Source organism: Zalophus californianus, chromosome 12 (genome assembly GCF_009762305.2).
Source record: "Zalophus californianus isolate mZalCal1 chromosome 12, mZalCal1.pri.v2, whole genome shotgun sequence".
In the NCBI taxonomy this organism is placed as follows: Eukaryota; Metazoa; Chordata; class Mammalia; order Carnivora; family Otariidae; genus Zalophus; species Zalophus californianus.
Window position 1 is genome coordinate 27112116 of NC_045606.1, and position 14111 is coordinate 27126226.

At 37.9% G+C, this 14111-nt stretch overlaps 1 protein-coding gene and 1 pseudogene across 1 annotated transcript in view; one reads left to right on the plus strand and one right to left on the minus strand.

Moving 5' to 3' along the window:
* SEMA3E (semaphorin 3E) overlaps positions 1-14111 on the minus strand; it is a 242219-nt gene that overhangs the window by 140556 nt on the left and 87552 nt on the right.
* On the plus strand, positions 9778-10246 carry LOC113911771 (annotated as a pseudogene).

The window sequence follows — 14111 nt, forward strand, 5'->3', positions numbered from 1 at the left end:
GTTGGTTAAGCATCTGACTCTCGATTTCAGCTCAGGTCATGATCTCAGGGTCGTGGGATAGAGCCCCGCTCCACGCTTAGCGGGCAGTCTGCCTGAGAGTGTCTCTCTCTCTCCCTTCTTCCCTTCCTCCCACACCTGTGTGCGCTCTAAAAATAAATAAATAAAATGAAAAAAAATAATCTATCACTCTTATCCTGGGGATTCTTTTTACTCCTTCCTTAACTTAATCTCCTCTTCCTGGATCTAAGGTTTGCTCTCCTGTTTTGGTGGAACCATCCTCTGACCGTTTCCTAAGAAATGGTGCATCAAGGTTAACTGAGAACTTGCAAATCTGAAATGTATTCACACAACCCTCTAGGTTAGTTGATACTTTGGCTAGATATAGAATCTTACATTGCAAATCATTTCTCTTTGTAATCAGAAAGCATTTTTCTGTTGCCGTTTTGCTTTTAGGGCTGAATCTATGAGGAACAAAGCAATTCTAATCCCCGGAAACTGAGTAACTTCATTTCCTCTAGAACCTTGTAGAGTCTGCTACTGGTCCCCATGTTCTAAAATGTTATGATCTGCTTTAGTATGAATTTGTTCTCATCCATTGCAATGGGCTCTCTCAATCTGGAAATAAATTTAAGTACTAAGAAATTTTCTTCAACTTTATTGATGACTTCTCTCACACATTCCCTATTTTCTCTTCATTCAATGCTTATTTTTTGAAATTCTGGGTTAGTCCCAAATTTTCTTATTTTCTCTCATTTTTTCCATCCTTTCTTGTCTTTTTCTCTCTACCTCTGGGATATTAGCTCAAATTTAATCTCCAAAACTTCTTCTGTGATTTTTATTCCTCCTAAATTTATAGAGCTGTTTTATTTTCCACTTTTCTACAAAACAGCACCTGATCAAGGGTGCCTGGCTGGTTCAGTCAGTAAATCACATGCTTCTTGATCGCAGGGTTATGAGTTTGAGTCTCACCTTGGATACAGAGTTTACTTAAAAATATATATATTAAGGGCGCCTGGGTGGCTCAGTTGGTTAGGCGACTACCCTCGGCTCAGGTCATGATCCTGGAGTCCCAGGATCGAGTCCCACATCGGGCTCCCTGCTCGGCTGGGAGTCTGCTTCTCCCTCTGACCCTCCTCCCTCTCGTGCTTTCTATCTCTCATTCTCTCTCTCTAATAAATAAATAAAATCTTAAAAAAAAATATATATATATATATTAAAAAGGGGAGGGCACCTGGCTGGCTAAGTATGTGACTCTTGACCTTGGGGTCATGAGTTTAAGTCCCATGTTGGGTGTAGAGCTTATTTTAAACAAACAAACAAAAAACAGCACCTGATCTTGTTTCACAGATACAGTATCTTCTCTAATCTTTATGAAGATCTTTTTTCCCTCCAACCACGGTTTCTGTTCTCTCCAAGTTCTTTCTTTCTTTTTTTTTTTTTTTCAAGATTTTATTGATTTGACAGAGAGAGCAGGAGCACCGGAAACCAGGAAGAAGCAAAAAAGAATTCTGTGGATCCTTCAGAGGCAGCGTGGCTCTGCAAACACCGTGATTTTGGACTTCCCGCCTCAAGGACTGTGAGAGAATAAATTTCTGTTGTTTAAAGTCACTCAGTTTGTGGTCCTTTGTTAAGGCAGCTCTCGAAAATTAATGCTCTACTTCCCCCAAGGTTTGGGCTTTACTCTTTCCTTGGAGCAGGGTGGGTAAAGAGGAACAAAGGAAGACCGGGCAGTCAGCACTAATACAACCCTTTCCTCATTAAGCCCTGTACATAGCACAGAACTCTGGGTTCTTATGGGAGATATATATATATATATATTTCCTATGGGATATATGAGGTTTAGGTCCTTACCTCTGCCTACATATGCCCAGTTACCTCTGGTATCCAAGAAGCCACGTTTTAACTATATTATAGTGCAAGAGCCTCAGAAATATATGTCCAAATATATTTGCCCTTAAACACTGAAAAGCTACAAGTGGCAGACATGTAATAGCAGCATTTGGGTTTAAATATTCCACCTCTGGAATTTAGAAAGTTCAATTTTAGTTGGTAGCAAAGACCAACGATTTCAATCATTTCCTGAACTAAGATAACATTTTCATTATAAATTTTTCACAAAATCAGATATATTACAAATATTTACAAAGCCCTTTTAATCAGTTCCTTTTTTTTTTTTAACTTTTGGTCATTAGTGATGGGTGGGCAAACTATATAATTTGTGGCAATTTTTACAAAAACATTTGCATAGTGATTACTTCTAGAACCTAATGTTTCTGCTAAAGAAATTAAGTAAAGATGTGAGTGGTTAAAAATAAAAAAAAAGAAAGGAAGTTGGCAGGGACAACTCATAATGCCTGCCTATGCATATTATGAAAATGGCTCTCTAATTTATATTTAATTACTGAACTTATATAATTATAAGCTTGTAGTTTTTATCATAATTTTTGCATAATGCCCTCTTTGATAAGACAAAAGTAATTGTCATCTAGGTTAGCATAATGAAGGTTTGCAGTATAAAGTACAGTCTTCATATAATATTCATTATAAAAACCTAATCTTTAACAAAGGACCTATTAAGCATTTTTAAGTAGGGGAACTCAAAAATTACACTACATCTTGAAGAAAGAATAAAAAGGTAAATATTAAAAATCACAATTACAACATCCAATATTGCCATTTCTTTCTTTTGAAGTTACAAGAGCAATACAGTATCATCAAGGACCGAACAGCAGCTTTGTTGGAACTGACGACATGATTTGTTTAATAAGACTAGCTGGAATGTACCACGGACTGTCATGAAAATGGCTGGAGTAATAAAGCACTGAATCAAAACTATAAGACACTATTATCAAGAGTGTGTAGTGTGACATAAATAAAAAATATTGTTAAACTTCCTTCACAATCACTTCAACTTACTATTAATATTTATATTAAATAATTATCCCTACAGGCAAAAAAAAAAAAAAAGATTGAGTAGATGCCAAGATCTCATTAAAGAAGCTTACTCCTATTTAACCTTTACTCATTTTAACATTTTCACTTACTGACTCCATTTGCAAAGTATGAGCCATAAAATAAAATATCCATTTAACGTGGCTACTATATTCTCAAGTTCTAAAAAAACAAAACAAAACCGTTAGAACAAATACATTCTCAGAAGTAACACAAGAATAAAAGGATATAATAAAATTTAGATGAAATTAGTGATTTAAGTCTTATTTTCAGAGAGTCTTTCAGATTTTTTTTTAAGAGCCATACTGTAAAGGGCTTAAATATGTGAAGTATATGCTCAAGTGGACAAGTAAACACTTTTTAGATAATGAGAGTGCTGTATCTTTAGAAAAATCTTCCAGACAAGGCCTGAGATTAGAAGAGTATTCAAGTTGCCTATTCTACCCCCATTAAGGATTATCTTTCAGGTGGAGTATTTTAAATCACGCATGTAGTGATCATTGGAATGTAACATAAGTGTTTTAAATAGTAACTAAAGAATTTTATGACTACCAGTGGAAGCACCTCTTCAAGTAACTAGAAAACCGTATTCTCGATCAAAGAAGAGAAAGGCCATTTCTCTTCTTTCAGGGAGCAGTGTAACTTGGCACATTCTTTACGGATAGCACCGTGGCCTACAACTGTACTCCAGTAACTCCATCAATGTGCTTGCTTTTGTTTGCCCATGATTTTACTTCCTTGCTAAGGGTGACTGATAAAGACATTAACCAAGGTATAGAAGAGTTAATAGCTATCTTTGTATACTCTAGATCATTGGTGGAAAATTGAGCTACCTCTGTCAAAAGCTAGCAAAATTTGTCTTATAAAAATTCTATCAGTAGTGGGTAAAGAGATTCAATTTCTCATGAAAAGCTAGACCTTGCCTTCAAAAAAATTCACCAGCATTTTGTAAACGCAGGCAGTATATGCATATGAAGGGTTTTTAAATCCTGGAACAGCTGTGGTTAGGTAGGTGGCTGTTCCAGGTGATGAGAACATTCACTACTGACTCTAGCTGGGATTTAGTATTACCTGAAAAGGGGGTGGTAAAAGGCTGAGCAGTGTGATGGAGAGCCCACCAACGTGTGGGGAATCCATGCAACAGAAACCTAGGCAGGGTTACTTGTGCAGAAATCAAGTATTCTCTCAGAGACGAACATTCAACTCTCATCATACCAAGCATGTTTTAAAAGAGATTCATGGGACTGGAAGGTATGCGAGCACGTTTCTCAGAGTCAAAGGAATCTGAGCTTTAGCAATTAAAATCAGGGACTCGCCACTAGTGATCTCGCTCTCTCGCCTCCCTCCACGACTGATTATGTCTGATTATATTTTCCTCCCTCCATCTGTAGTCAGAACCGCTCAGTACGGTAGAAAACGGTTGCCAGCAGGCCCAGGGCTGCATTGTATCTGGACAGACCTCTTGCAACCCGGGGAAAACTACCCTTCTAGCACTATTTCAGAGAATTAAGGGTCATAACTCTGATGGTCCTGGGATGCATCTCATGCCCAACCTCTGAATCTAATTTTGTGTTCAGGGATATAGAATAGTGTGATTGACCATTATGCCAAGAAGAGGGAGTGATTTTTGAGATCCTGATTGTCAGCCTCTCTAAAGCTACATGGACTAAGGACTAGCTCCCTAGAGAAATGGAGTTACTCTTGGCTGGAAAGGGAAATGGAACAACCACCACCACATGCCAGTATACTCAGACTACACAGTTAGAATAAACAGGATGGGTCAATTTGAGATTATCTAGATACTCAAGGTTTTCTTTGGAGTATGAGGAGCCAGCACTATGACAAAGGTGACTCTCACATTTGGTTGGTGATTTGAAGGTGCTATGATGAGCACTGCTCCAGTAAGGATGGGTTGGAAATTCTTAGAAATAGAAATGACCATGCTATCATAATGGAAGATATTAACAGTGTACAAAATATTTATGGTTCAAAATAAAAGTATGTATTTGTTTGTTGAAAGGCACTATGACAACAAACACTGAAAGTTTCTTTTTTTTTTTAAAGACGAGAAGCATTAGGTTTTTTTTTTTTTTAAAGATTTTATTTATTTATTTGAGAGAGAGAGAGAGAGAGAGAGAGAGAGAAACAGCATGAGAGGGGAGAGGGTCAGAGGGAGAAGCAGGCTCCCCACTGAGCCGGGAGCCTGATGTGGGACTCGATCCCAGGACTCCAGGATCATGACCTGAGCCGAAGGCAGTCACTTAACCAACTGAGCCACCCAGGCGCCCAACACTGAAAGTTTCTTTACGAACTTTTCTAGTTCTAGCCCTGATGCTTTTTATCTGTGTGCTCTTAGGCACATCATTTAACTTTCGAGGTTCCATTTCTCCACTGTAACATCAGCAATCTGCTTCCTCTAACAGTATTTTGATGAGAAATCAAGTAATATGTTAAAAAAACATTAAAACTAGAGAATACTAGTTTAAATACAATGCACTAGTAATTCCATTAAAAAGGAGGATTATGGGTCACACAACGGTTGTGACAAAACTGAACCATCCATTTGCCTATGTGAACTTAAAAAAAAAAAAAAATGTGTCTAGAAGTTACCAGACATGGAGATAACATCTTAATGCACTGAGACTGTACTTATAGTCAGACCTGCCTCCTTCCAAGTCTTCTGTGTCTTAGTTTCACTGCCTCGGTAATTCTGTTTATGTGGTATTAAATATGGAAATCATGCCATTTCTTTAGGTTGGCAGATTTTTCTATTTCACTGACAGAGTGCCCTCAACTATGTATTAATTGTTCTAAATCTTTCCTCAGCTTAGTTTTGTTTTGTTTTGTTTTAAAGTGGACCTAATGTGGGGCTTGAACTCATGACCCTGAGGTCAAGACCTGAGATCAAGAATCAGATGCTTAACTGACTGAGCCACCAGGTGTCCTGATACTATACCTTTCAATCAGAACTGGTTAAGTAAATTATGGAAGGATCATAAAGTAGAACACTATATAGCCATTAAAAAGCAGGAATAAGTTTTATTTGTTGGGCATGGAACAATTTCCAAAATATTTATATTTTAAAATTAAGATTCTAATAAGTATAGCATGAATCCAATGTGTTTGTGGCAACATATAAATTTTACATTAAATATATATTATATATTGCATATATTATAAATTGGACTCATGTGTGTATATTACACATATGTACAGACATACGTATGTCTATACATATACATACTCATTTTTCCCTGAAACTACTATGGATTTTCTTAAAGAGAATTTGGCATTTGCAATTGTATGAAAGTTTTATTTTAGCACACATAATCAATAAAATATAAGTTACAATCAGTTTGCCCTATTAGCTGCCTAATATTTTAACTTTTTTTTTTAAAGATTTTATTTATTTATTTGACAGAGAGAGAGACAGCAAGAGCAGGAACACAAGCAGAGGGAGTGGGAGAGGGAGAAGCAGGCTTCCCACTGAGCAGGAAGACCGACGCCTTAGGGCTCCATCTCAGGACCCTGGGATCATGACCTGAGCTGAAGGCAAGACGCTTAACGACTGAGCCACCCAGGCCCCTATAACTCTTCTTATTAAGCACCTAAGGTTATCATTTTATTCCAATATAAATATTCATTTCTACTTTGTAAGAAAATCAAAAAAGTGGCAAACAACTTAGGGAAACTCCTAAACCTTAGTTTATTTTAAACAGTAAGTATTCTGTGTCTATATGCTTGATTGGAATATTTTTACTATAGATGTCTTCAAATACCTGTGTTTTTCTTTCATGTTTGTATGACATTTATTACTTATTTGTAATTTATTTTCTAATTTTGAATAGATGCTAAGTATGAAAATGCATACTTTTAAGAAACCAAAATATTTTACTTAATATTTTACTTCTTGTGTTGTAAAAATTATGGTGGAAAGATTTGTTTTCTCTTTGATTAATCTGAACCACCTTAAGACATAAGATTGATACCTATGAAAATAATTTCAATATAAGCATCTGCAATCCACTGTTGCATATGGCCATCCTCAGGAGATGGGACATTTGGCTTTTGGTTTTCAAACCAACACGTGATAAATGTGACTTTTTAAAAATTAGCATGTGTTCCTGTTATTTCATCTGGGTAAAAGCATGTACAAATTAAGGAAACATGAAGGAGATAATTTCAGTGCAAATTAAAAAAAAATCTGGGATTTTTCTTAGCATTTGAGGTTTCTTTATTTCACCACATCTTTATTTTTCTTGTTATAGTCTTTGACTATTTTTTTTTTAAAGACAGAAAATGGAACAAGGAAGCTGTTCTCACATTCTAGGAAATAGGATTTAATGAACACTGATAGACACAAGAATTTAGGAAACACATATTCAACTGCCTTTCCCCTCCAGAAATGAGTATTTTCAAAGTCTCTCTCATTTTCAATGTCTCTCTCTGACACATTCAATGTCTCAATGTCTTCAGGCATGAGCTCCAAGAGGGCAGACACCAAGTCTGCTCATTCTACTTTTAGAGAGAGGCGCTTAGCAGAGTGATTGGCATATAATAAGAATACAGAGAAAGTCAATTATCATATGGTTTCACTTATTTGTGGAACATAAGGAACAGCATGGAGGACATTAGGAGAAGGAAGGGAAAAATGAAGGGGGGGAATCGGAGGGAGAGATGAACCATGAGAGACGATGGACTCTGAGAAACAAACAGGGTTTTAGAGGGGAGGGGGGAGGGGGGACGGGTTAGCCTGGTGATGGGTATTAAGGAGGGCACGTACTGCACGGAGCACTGGGTGTTATACGAAAACAGTGGATCGTGGATCACCACATCAAAAACTAATGACGTACTGTATGGCGACTAAAATAACATAAAAAAAAAGGCAACTGATTAAAAAAAGAATTCAATAAACAGTTTCTAAAAGTATGAATGAATAGATGTATGAATGGACTGCATAATAACATATAGCAAAATGTAACCTTTTCTTTATGAAGAGAAAGGAGTTTGCTATGATGGAAACAATCTAGCTAGGAATCTTGAAACCTGGGATCTAACTTTCTTCCCTGCACTTATTGTCTCTGACTTACTCCCAAACTTCAGTTTAATAAGAAAATAAAAAGGGGAGAGATGATTGTCTATGACTTTGAAGTCCTTTCTAGTTTTTAGGCATAATCTAGGTGAGATTTTTACCCATTTCAAAAAACAAAAATAAAATAAATATAAGGTACAGTCTTGCTTTGCTTGTGTTAATTTATTAGTAAGTAGCATGTGACCCGTAAGGTAAGAAACTCTCACCAGCACTTCTGTTCTGTATCTTTAATGCAGATGAATTAATTTTCACATGGTTTTCTCATTCACCCCCTACAAACCTCTAGGCTTTCTCCCTCCCCCAAACAGGAATAACTATACCAAAAAGCCATTCTATAATAACTTCCTTCCGTATTTTCCCTCCTTTTCTTTCTCCCCCTCAACCTAACATTGCCTGAATTTCCTTATGGCATCATGGAGTCCCAGAATTTACAATCTAAAAGAAAACCTCCCCTTTCTCACCTCAATTTATGTTTGAGTCACATGTGGAAAGAAAACAAGCAAGGTCAGGACACAGGAGAAGAGAGGAAAACAAATGCCACAAAGACACTTCATCTGAGACAAGACAGGGTGAGGAGGTGTTTCAAGTCCCTCTTTCATCTAAACCAGGATTATTTCAACCCAGGGGAAGTTCCCTTCATGTGAAACTGCCTTCTCTTCTCTTATTCTGCTTAACTGAGATATGAATAATTAAAATGGCAGAAAAGGAAAAGTGGTGAGTTAGTGGAACTGTTGTCAGTCAGACGGCCTAGGCAGTGCGGAGGGGTAAGATCCTCGGCTGCCTGCCTTTCCAGCTGTGCTGGAAAAGGTCATGGTCCTCCAGAGGAGCTCACTTTCCTTTGTAATATCCATGATGGCATTTCTGGAAGCCTTCTTGCCTCTGGAGTTCTCCTCTTTACCCCAAGTGCTATCAACAATTCAAATATTATTCTACGTAACAAATTCCAAAGGAAGTCAGTGTAGCTCCCCTTTTAAGTCAATGCAAATTTTAGGAAATTTAATGCAGCTTTCAAACTTTTTACACCATGCTCATGGGTAACAAATAGATTTCACTTCACAGCCAACACACACACAGACATAAAATATATCTGAAAACAAGGTTTCACAAAACAGTTCGTACTCTTACTACATGCAATACATACACGTTGATATTTCCTGATTTTTTTTTTTTTTTTTTGAATCCCAGATCTAAAAAATAAATAAAACACTTGCCTGGGCCAATTAAATCACAATCTCTTTGGAGTAAGGAGCAGGTATTAAGTTTTTTAAGACATTCCCCCAGGTGATTCCCATGAGTTAAGTAATTTTGGGACCCACCCTTCCAAAGGGTTTTCAGGTGAATCTCTTGGATTTTTGAGTAATAAAATCTTACCATTTGTAAATAAGTTTCTATCTTTCCATCTACAATCATACTTTTGTTTCTTGTTTTATTGTACTTCCCAGAACTTGTTTTTTTTAAGATTTGAGAGAGTGAGAGCGCGCTCCCGCAAGCAAGCCGCAAGCACGGGGGGTGGGGGGGCGGCCTGAGGGAGAGAATCTTCCAGCAGGCTCCCGCAGAGCGAGAGCCCCACTTGGGGCCCCATCTCACAACCCTGAGATCACGACCTGAGCCCAATGTTTAACCGACTGAGCCCCCCAGGCGCCCCCCAGAATGTTTAAAAGAATATGAAAGAGTAATAGAAACAAGCATCTATTTAAAAATAAAACAAAAACTGGCCTTTTTCATTTGCAGAGCCGCAAGGTGAGAAACTCTTGTCTATGCCTGCAGCCAGGCAGTCGGAGGGACGTCTGCAGTCTATGCATGTCTTCGGATACAAGAATAACCGCCATACCGTGGCACACTGCAAACGTGGGAAATGCCTCATCAAAAGGAACGCGAGGCCCCTAATCCAGCCATACTTGCTTCAATAGAAGCTACTGGACCTGTTCTGCTTCTGTGCAATGAGCTATTCGCCGGTGAGGACCTCCGAGTCTGCGTGAAGCGAGTGGTCACGTGGCCCAGATTTCCACATGGGCCACTTCATCTCATATTGGAGAGTAGCCCATTACTAGCAGCAAATGGATGAGGCTTCCAGGAGAGCTATCAAAGACATCCTCATCCAATATGACCAGATCCTGCTGGTAGCTGATCCCCGTTGCTGCTAATCCCGGAAAGTTTGGAGGCCTTGGCGCCCGTGCTTGCTACCAGAAATCCTACAAATAAACCCTTCATAATAAACAGTAGCTGGGGAATTTAAGCTTGCACAGATAAATAAAACTGTGGTCTATAAATTGATTGCATATTCTATTAAACAGTCACAATTCACAGTTTGTAAATCCACTGATCTAGAACTGGAGTCCGTGAACGACGGCCCAGGGGCCAAATGAAGTATGCCACCTGTTTTGTAAATAAAGGTGTCCTGGCGCACAACCGCACCATGTTTTAATGCATGATCTCTGGCTGCCTTCCTGCCAACAGTGGCAGAATTGAGTAGTTGTGACAGACAAAGTCTTTGTGACCCACAAAGTCTAACCTATTTCTTAACTGACTTTACAGAAAGTTGCTCCCCGCCCCGCCTTGTTAAAATAAGTATTTTGCCTAAGGAAAGGAAGGGTGGAATTAGGTTAAAAAGCTAAGAGGTTAGAAAAGGAATCAGAATCCGAATTTTGAGTAGTCTTGGATTTCAAACTAGGGACTGGATTTTATTGCAGGAGCAGTAATAAACCATTCCCATGTAGGAGTAAGACTCTTTTCTGATTAACAGTCTCCAGCTGGGTTCTGAAATCCTGAAAATATAGCACACAAGGTAGGGATGGAATTATATCTTGTTTCGAGTGCATTTCTAATCTCCAATAGATCATGTTCCCTGTGAATCCACTATGAGCTATGTGCCTCACTCTGACTGTCAAACTCTTGAATTTATAACCTTCCTATTTTTAGATAAAGATTCCTGCCTGAAGTCTCATAACTGAGTTTCATAACTCCAGACTATATTCAGTGAGCATTAAAGGTAGAGTTCCCTTGTTCTCTAGGGAGCAGTGGTGTTGGGGGTCAACTATGTTTCCTGCCTAAAGCTGTTGTGGTTTTCGACAGTACATAAAATAAGCAGCAAGCCCATTAAATTAAAGGCGGTCAAGAGATCAGTAAAAGAAGGTTAATTAATTCATTAAGCTGACATGGTAAACATTTACACTATTCATCTATCTATTCAATATATTTGGCTTTCAGTTATCACAGTAGCCATAGAGTTCCTAAAAGCAACTTCGATTCTATCCACACTTGCTTCAAAAATAGCATTAAAGACCTGTCACTGACCTTGAGAATGACTAAGGCCACATTGTTCTGATGTAATAATCTAAAGCTGCACTTAAGGTATCTTTTCATATTCTAAAAGGTATGGTAAGACATATATGCTTGAGGCAAAAGGTCTCAATTAATTATTTTAATGTTTCGTTTTCTTCGCCAGGTGGGTTTTATTAACAGGGAGAGGTTAGAAAAATAGATCTTCACAACACTCAATAGATAAATATATTTAGCTTACAAATAAAGGTCCTATAAATGGTTTATGAAAAGATTTCTAGGAGAAAAAAAATTCCAAACCTAAATTATAATTAAATTTGCATTATACATAAAGAAAATGAAAGTGGTTTCAAAGAGAATGGTTATGTGTCAAAAGAGAGATGTGAAGAATGAAAGATTACTAAAACCAAGCAGGATCTCATTAATCAAACATCTCCAAGTGGAACGAATGATTTGATTTGAATTTGCCTCTGTATACACCAATGATGGAATCTGCCTTTTTTGTGAAGCAGCCAAAATGTCAGCTTGATAAATGGGGTAATTTTTTCAAAAGTACCTACGTTGTAGTTTTTTACTATGTTGATGAATGTAATAGTAAAACTAAGATTAATTATTTGTTTAAAAATCTAAATAAAGCTTTGATCACTCTGACTAAGAAGATCTGATTTTTTTAATGAATTGACCAAATAAAAACTTTAAACTGAATGACTGTTTAAGGGATTGAACATACAGGGAAATAACCACAGCATCAAACGATTTAAGTTGGCCAGAAAAACATCTTAGACCAACTAAGACAAATATCTGTTACTAATACCATATTTACGATTTTGAATAATTGATAACAATTTCTAAAAACAGAGTAATTGCCTATATATTTCCAGTGTGGTATAAACTTGGTTGAGGAATGTTTGTTTCTTTTTTTCCTGAATCACATGAAAAATATGGTAAAAATGGATGTCCAAGCCTACCTAAAACAAAAGAAGCAAATAATAAAAAAAAAAAAAAACAAAACAAACAAAAACAAACAAACAAACAAAAAACCTGTCAGTTAAGCATCTGACTTTGGCTTGGTCATGATCTCAGGGTTCTGGGATCAAGCCCCATGGCAGGCTCACTGAATCTGCTTAACAACCTCTCCCTCTGCTGCTACCCCCACTCGTGCTCTCTCTCTCTCTCGCAAATAAATAAATAAAATCTTAAAAAATTGTTTAAAAAATCTTGCTCACTATAAAACAGCTCACTTTTTAAATAACCAGATACACTGAGATAGTTTTGAAAACCCTTGCAAACTTTACAATAACAATTTGAGATTATTGCCAAATGAATATAACTATCTAAAACAAAACAACAACAGAAACAAACAACAACAACAAAACAGTATTCCTAGTACCATTAATAACATCCCCAGTGGGGTGCCTGGGTGGCTCAGTTGGTTAAGGGGCTGCCTTCTGCTTAGGTCATGATCCCAGGGTCCTGGGATTGAGCCCTGCCTGGAGCCCCACACTGGGCTCCCTGCTCCCTCTCCCTCTGCCCCTCATGTGAGCACTCTCTCTCTCTCAAATAAGTAAAATCTTTAAAAAAGCAAAACAAAACAAACAACAACAAAAAACATCCTCAATGACACTGATCTCACTGGCAACCTAGTAAAGGAATAACTTTTGCTGCTAATTTTATTATAGGTTTTCTGTGAAAATATCCAGTATTTAGTTTCTATTTTATTCAAACTTATACACTGTTACAGACTAAATTTTGTCCCCCCAGAATTCATACATGGAAACCCTAACCCCCCAATGTGTATTTGGCGATAGGGCTTTTGGGAGGTAATTATGGTTAAATGAGCTCATAAGCGTGGGCCCTAATCCAATAGGATTGGTGGGCTTATAAGAGAGCAAGATCTCCCTCCCCACCTCCTCACCAGGTGAGGACAGAGCAAGAAGGCAGCCAACTAAAAGCAAGGAGAAGAATGCTCACCAGAAACTAAATTTTTATCTTGGACTCCTCAGTCTCCAGAACTGTGAGAAATAAATACATTTCTGTTGCTTAATCTATCCTGCCTATGGCATTTTGTTATAGCAGTCCAAGCTAAAACATACATTTTCACTTTTTTTTTTTAAAGATTTTAATTTATTTGACAGAGAGAGAGAGAGACAGCGAGAGAGGGAACACAAGCAGGGGGAGTGGGAGAGGGAGAAGCAGACCCCCCGCTGGGCAGGAAACCCAGTGCAGGGCTCCATCCCAGGACCCCAGGATCATGACCCGAGCTGAAGGCAGACGCCCAAGGACTGAGCCACCCAGGCGCCCCACATGTTCACACTTTAAATAGTCAAGTAATTCTGCAATATTTGTTATGAAAAATAGCCATGCCTCCACATTGCACCTCTCCCTACACTCCAATTCCCAATCATTAGAGCAGTGATTCTTAACTAGGGAAAACCAAACCTCCCTCCACCCCCTGATCCTCGGGAGCCATTTGGCAATGTCCTGAGACATTTTGGTTACCGCCAACGGGGGAAAGGAGAGAGGGTTGCTATTGACATCTAGTGGGTAGAGGCCATAATGCTTTCAAACCCTTTTGCAATGTTCAGGGTACTCTGCACAACCAAGAACCATCTGGCCCAAAATGTCAATAATGCCCAGGTTGAGGGACACTGATTTATAGGGAGTTACTTTGAAGCTATAACTTTTTAATGTTTATCTTCAAATTTCTAAATAAGATGGTTGTTTTGCCTTTTCTTAATTTTCCTTTTTTTTTTAAATAGTTTTATTAAGGTACAATGCACATACCATA